The sequence below is a fragment of the Leucoraja erinacea genome, chromosome 1 (genome assembly GCF_028641065.1).
Source record: "Leucoraja erinacea ecotype New England chromosome 1, Leri_hhj_1, whole genome shotgun sequence".
NCBI lineage: Eukaryota > Metazoa > Chordata > Chondrichthyes > Rajiformes > Rajidae > Leucoraja > Leucoraja erinaceus.
Genome location: NC_073377.1, coordinates 82,340,595 through 82,346,594, shown reverse-complemented (window position 1 = coordinate 82,346,594; position 6,000 = coordinate 82,340,595).

Genomic DNA, 6,000 nt, shown 5'->3' with positions numbered 1-6,000 from the left:
CCATTCAATATGATCATGGCTGATCATCCAAAATCAATACCCTGTTTTAACCTTTTTCCCCATATCCCTTGATTCCGTTTGCCCTAAGAGCTAAATCTAACTATCTCTTGAAAACATCCAATGAATTGGCCTCCACTACCTTCTGTGGGAGATAATTCCACAGCCTCACCACTCTCTGGGTGAAAATGTTTTTCTTCATCTCAGTCTTAAATGGCCTACCCCTTATTCTTAAACCCCTAATTCTGGACTCCCCCAACATCGGGAAAAAAGCTCCTGCATCTACCCTGTCCAATCCTCTAAGAATGTTATATGTTTCTTTAAGATATCCTCTCATCCTTCTAAGAAGGACAAGCCCAGTCGACCCATTCTTTCATCTTATGTCAGTCCCGCCATCCCAGGAATTAACCTGGTCAAGCTATGCTGCATTCCCTCAATACTCCCACTGCATTCAATAATTAATTGTTGGAAAATTTAGGCTAATTTACAGGAGATTTTTTGTGCATAAATTGAAGTATAAGTGAGAAAGAATTGAATTGCTTCATCTCTAGCTCCCTTGATGTTTGCCCTTTCAATTGTGATGCAAACACATCTATATTCCCGTCAGTAGTGGGGAAACTGCTAGAGTCAGTTATTAAAGATGGGATAGCAGCACATTTGGAAAGTGGTGAAATCATTGGACAAAGTCAGCATGGATTTACGAAAGGTAAATCATGTCTGACGAATCTTATAGAATTTTTCGAGGATGTAACTAGTAGCGTGGATAGGGGAGAACCAGTGGATGTGGTGTATCTGGACTTCCAGAAGGCTTTCGACAAGGTCACACATAAGAGATTAGTATACAAACTTAAAGCACATGGCATTGGGGGTTCAGTATTAATGTGGATAGAGAACTGGCTGGCAAACAGGAAGCAAAGAGTAGGAGTAAACGGGTCCTTTTCACAATGGCAGGCAGTGACTAGTGGGGTACCGCAAGGCTCAGTACTGGGACCCCAGCTATTTACAATATATATTAATGATCTGGATGAGGGAATTGAAGGCAATATCTCCAAGTTTGCGGATGACACTAAGCTGGGGGGCAGTGTTAGGTGTGAGGAGGATGCTAGGAGATTGCAAGGTGACTTGGATAGGCTGGGTGAGTGGGCAAATGTTTGGCAGATGCAGTATAATGTGGATAAATGTGAGGTTATCCATTTTGGTGGCAAAAACGGGAAAGCAGATTATTATCTAAATGGTGGCCGATTGGGAAAGGGGGAGATACAGCGAGACCTGGGTGTCATGGTACACCAGTCATTGAAGGTAGGCATGCAGGTGCAGCAGGCAGTAAAGAAAGCAAATGGTATGTTGGCTTTCATAGCAAGAGGATTTGAGTATAGGAGCAGGGAGGTTCTACTGCAGTTGTACAGGGTCTTGGTGAGACCACACCTGGAGTATTGCGTGCAGTTTTGGTCTCCAAATCTGAGGAGGGACATTATTGCCATAGAGGGAGTGCAGAGAAGGTTCACCAGACTGATTCCTGGGATGTCAGGACTGTCTTATGAAGAAAGATGGATAGACTTGGTTTATACTCTCTAGAATTTAGGAGATTGAGAGGGGATCTTATAGAAACTTACAAAATTCTTAAGGGGTTGGACAGGCTAGATGCAGGAAGATTGTTCCCGATGTTGGGGAAGTCCAGGACAAGGGGTCACAGCTTAAGGATAAGGGGGAAATCCTTTAGAACCGAGATGAGGAGAACTTTTTTCACACAGAGAGTGGTGAATCTCTGGAACTCTCTGCCACAGAGGGTAGTTGAGGCCAGTTCATTGGCTATATTTAAAGGGAGTTAGATGTGGCCCTTGTGGCTAAGGGGATCAGGGGGGATGGAGAGAAGGCAGGTACGGGATACTGAGTTGGATGATCAGCCATGATCATATTGAATGGCGGGGCAGGCTCGAAGGGCCGAATGGCCTACTCCTGCACCTAATTTCTCTATGGTTTCTATGTTTCTATATTACTAAAAGTCCGTTCTTGACCGGTTTTGGCCATCTGTGCTGCGATTTCCGAGAGAACGCCGCCACCTATGGCTGTCATTTTTGGCCACCTTGCTCAGAGCCCCCCTCCGCCGCATGTGTGCCGAGGACTTTTCCCGTCGATTAAAAATGACAGAGATATTAATGTTTTTACAAAATTCCACATTCTCTCTGGTTCTAAAGCTTTCAAAAAAATGTCTATTGGTTCTAAAGCTTGCAAAAAATGTCTCTATTGGTTCTAAAGCTTGCAAAAAATGTGTCTATTGGTTCTAAAGCTTGCAAAAAAAAATGTCTATTGGTTCTAAAGCTTGCAAAAAATGTCTATTGGTTCTAAAGCTTGCAAAAAAAATGTCTATTGGTTCTAAAGCTTGCAAAAAATGTCTATTGGTTCTAAAGCTTGCAAAAAATGTCTCTATTGGTTCTAAAGCTTGCAAAAAATGTCTCTATTGGTTCTAAAGCTTGCAAAAAATGTCTATTGGTTCTAAAGCTTGCAAAATGTGTCTATTGGTTCTAAAGCTTGCAAAAAAAATGTCTATTGGTTCTAAAGCTTGCAAAAAAATGTCTATTGGTTCTAAAGCTTGCAAAAAAATGTGTCTATTGGTTCTAAAGCTTGCAAAAAAAATGTCTATTGGTTCTAAAGCTTGCAAAAAATGTCTATTGGTTCTAAAGCTTGCAAAAAAATGTCTATTGGTTCTAAAGCTTGCAAAAAATGTCTATTGGTTCTAAAGCTTGCAAAAAAGTGTCTATTGGTTCTAAAGCTTGCAAAATGTGTCTATTGGTTCTAAAGCTTGCAAAAAAAAAAAATGTCTATTGGTTCTAAAGCTTGCAAAAAATGTCTATTGGTTCTAAAGCTTGCAAAAAAGTGTCTATTGGTTCTAAAGCTTGCAAAAATGTCTCTATTGGTTCTAAAGCTTGCAAAAAATGTGTCTATTGGTTCTAAAGCTTGCAAAAAAATGTGTCTATTGGTTCTAAAGCTTGCAAAAAAATGTCTATTGGTTCTAAAGCTTGCAAAAAAATGTCTATTGGTTCTAAAGCTTGCAAAAAGTGTCTCTATTGGTTCTAAAGCTTGCAAAAAAATGTCTATTGGTTCTAAAGCTTGCAAAAAAAATGTGTCTATTGGTTCTAAAGCTTGCAAAAAATGTGTCTATTGGTTCTAAAGCTTGCAAAAAATGTCTATTATTGGTTCTAAAGCTTGCAAAAAAATGTCTATTGGTTCTAAAGCTTGCAAAAAATGTCTCTATTGGTTCTAAAGCTTGCAAAAAATGTGTCTATTGGTTCTAAAGCTTGCAAAAAGTGTGTCTATTGGTTCTAAAGCTTGCAAAAAAATGTCTATTGGTTCTAAAGCTTGCAAAAAATGTGTCTATTGGTTCTAAAGCTTGCAAAAAAATGTCTATTGGTTCTAAAGCTTGCAAAAAATGTCTATTGGTTCTAAAGCTTGCAAAAAATGTCTATTGGTTCTAAAGCTTGCAAAAAAAAATGTCTATTGGTTCTAAAGCTTGCAAAAAATGTCTATTGGTTCTAAATTGTCTATTGGTTCTAAAGCTTGCAAAAAAATGTCTATTGGTTCTAAAGCTTGCAAAAAATGTCTATTGGTTCTAAAGCTTGCAAAAAAATGTCTATTGGTTCTAAAGCTTGCAAAAAAGTGTCTCTATTGGTTCTAAAGCTTGCAAAAAAAATGTCTATTGGTTCTAAAGCTTGCAAAAAAAAATGTCTATTGGTTCTAAAGCTTGCAAAAAATGTGTCTATTGGTTCTAAAGCTTGCAAAAAATGTCTCTATTGGTTCTAAAGCTTGCAAAAAAAATCTATTGGTTCTAAAGCTTGCAAAAAAATGTCTCTATTGGTTCTAAAGCTTGCAAAAAATGTCTATTGTTCTAAAGCTTGCAAAAAAATGTCTATTGGTTCTAAAGCTTGCAAAAAAGTGTGTCTATTGGTTCTAAAGCTTGCAAAAAATGTCTCTTGGTTCTAAAGCTTGCAAAAAAGTGTCTATTGGTTCTAAAGCTTGCAAAAAATGTCTATTGGTTCTAAAGCTTGCAAAAAATGTGTCTATTGGTTCTAAAGCTTGCAAAAAATGTCTATTGGTTCTAAAGCTTGCAAAAAGTGTCTATTGGTTCTAAAGCTTGCAAAAAAGTCTATTGGTTCTAAAGCTTGCAAAAAAATGTCTATTGGTTCTAAAGCTTGCAAAAAAAATGTCTATTGGTTCTAAAGCTTGCAAAAATGTGTCTATTGGTTCTAAAGCTTGCAAAAAAATGTGTCTATTGGTTCTAAAGCTTGCAAAAAATGTCTATTGGTTCTAAAGCTTGCAAAAAAATGTCTATTGGTTCTAAAGCGCTTGCAAAAAAATGTCTATTGGTTCTAAAGCTTGCTAAAAAAACAATCTCTATTGGTTCTAAAGCTTGCAAAAAAATGTGTCTATTGGTTCTAAAGCTTGCAAAAATGTGTCTATTGGTTCTAAAGCTTGCAAAAAGTGTGTCTATTGGTTCTAAAGCTTGCAAAAAAATGTCTATTGGTTCTAAAGCTTGCTAAAGCTTGCAAAAAAAATGTCTATTGGTTCTAAAGCTTGCAAAAAATGTCTATTGGTTCTAAAGCTTGCAAAAATATGTCTATTGGTTCTAAAGCTTGCAAAAAATTGTCTATTGGTTCTAAAGCTTGCAAAAAAATGCTCTATTGGTTTGAAGTTGAAAGGCACTACTTACTGCAAATGGTGGCTTGGGTGTGGCTTGAAGTTGAAAGACACCATTTACTGCAAATGGTGGCTTGCGAGCTTTGAAGTTGAAAGGCACTACTTACTGCAAATGATGGCTTGGGTGTGGCTTGAAGTTGAAAGAAACCACTTACTGCAAATGGTGGCATGAAGTTGAAAGGCACTACTTACTGCAAATGGTGGCGCGGGAGATTTGGCTTTGAAGTTGAAAGGCACCACTTACTACAAATTATGTCTTGGGTATGGCTTGGGTGTGGCTTGAAGTTGAAAGACACTACTCACTGCAAATGATGGCTTTGGTGTGGCTTGAAGTTGAAAGGCACTATTTACTGCTAATGGTGGCTTGGTTGCTTTGACTTGAAGTTGAAAGGCACCTCTTACTGCTAATGGTGGCTTGGGTGTGGTTTGAAGTTGAAAGCCACTACTTACTGCAAATGGTGGCTTGGATGCAATGGCTTGAAGTTGAAAGGCACTATTTACTGCAAATGGTGGCTTGCGTGCATTGGCTTGAAGTTGAAAGGCACCACTTACTGCAAATGGTGGCATGAAGTTGAAAGCCACTACTTACTGCAAATGGCGGCTTGGGTGCTTTGGCTTGAAGTTAAAAGGCACTACTGTAAATGCACTTACTTCCTGTTTGTACTGTATATTGATTTTAGATAAAACGCTACCACTTACGGCTGTGATTTTTGGCCATCTTACTCAGTCCCCCTCCGCTGAGCAGATGCAGAGAATTCTTCCCATCAATGAAAAATAAAGGTGTTATTAGTTTTTAAATAAATGTTGAGAATCTCTCTCCTGTCAATCACTCCATGAAAGCCACACCTTTTCCGGCGGGGGGGAGGGGTTATAAAACCTGGAAATGTGGGTGTGGCTCAGTCTCGGCAAGATGGAGGAGGGAGAGGTCGTGACTCGCTGTCTTTAGTGGCTTTGCACCCTACTTCAAATGGTATGAAACGGCACTTGAATTTGGTGGCCTTGCACCTGCTAGAAGTGGTAAGAAACTGCACTTGAATTTGGTGGCGTTATACCCTGCTTGAAATAGAATTTCAAGGATTAGCCATGAGTCGACTGCCAGCCCACCACTGTGAGTGAGTGAGTTGCCAGCACAACAGGCTTGATTGACTGAGACGCCAGCCCAAGAATCCATTTGGAGCACAATTTACATACTAGCCCTCTGGAAACCAGTCCCTTCAGCCCACAACACCCATACTAGCGCTCCAGGAAGCCTCCCCCACCCCTCCCCCCAAATGGCCACCAATATTAGAATTGGTGGAGAGGTGGAATATT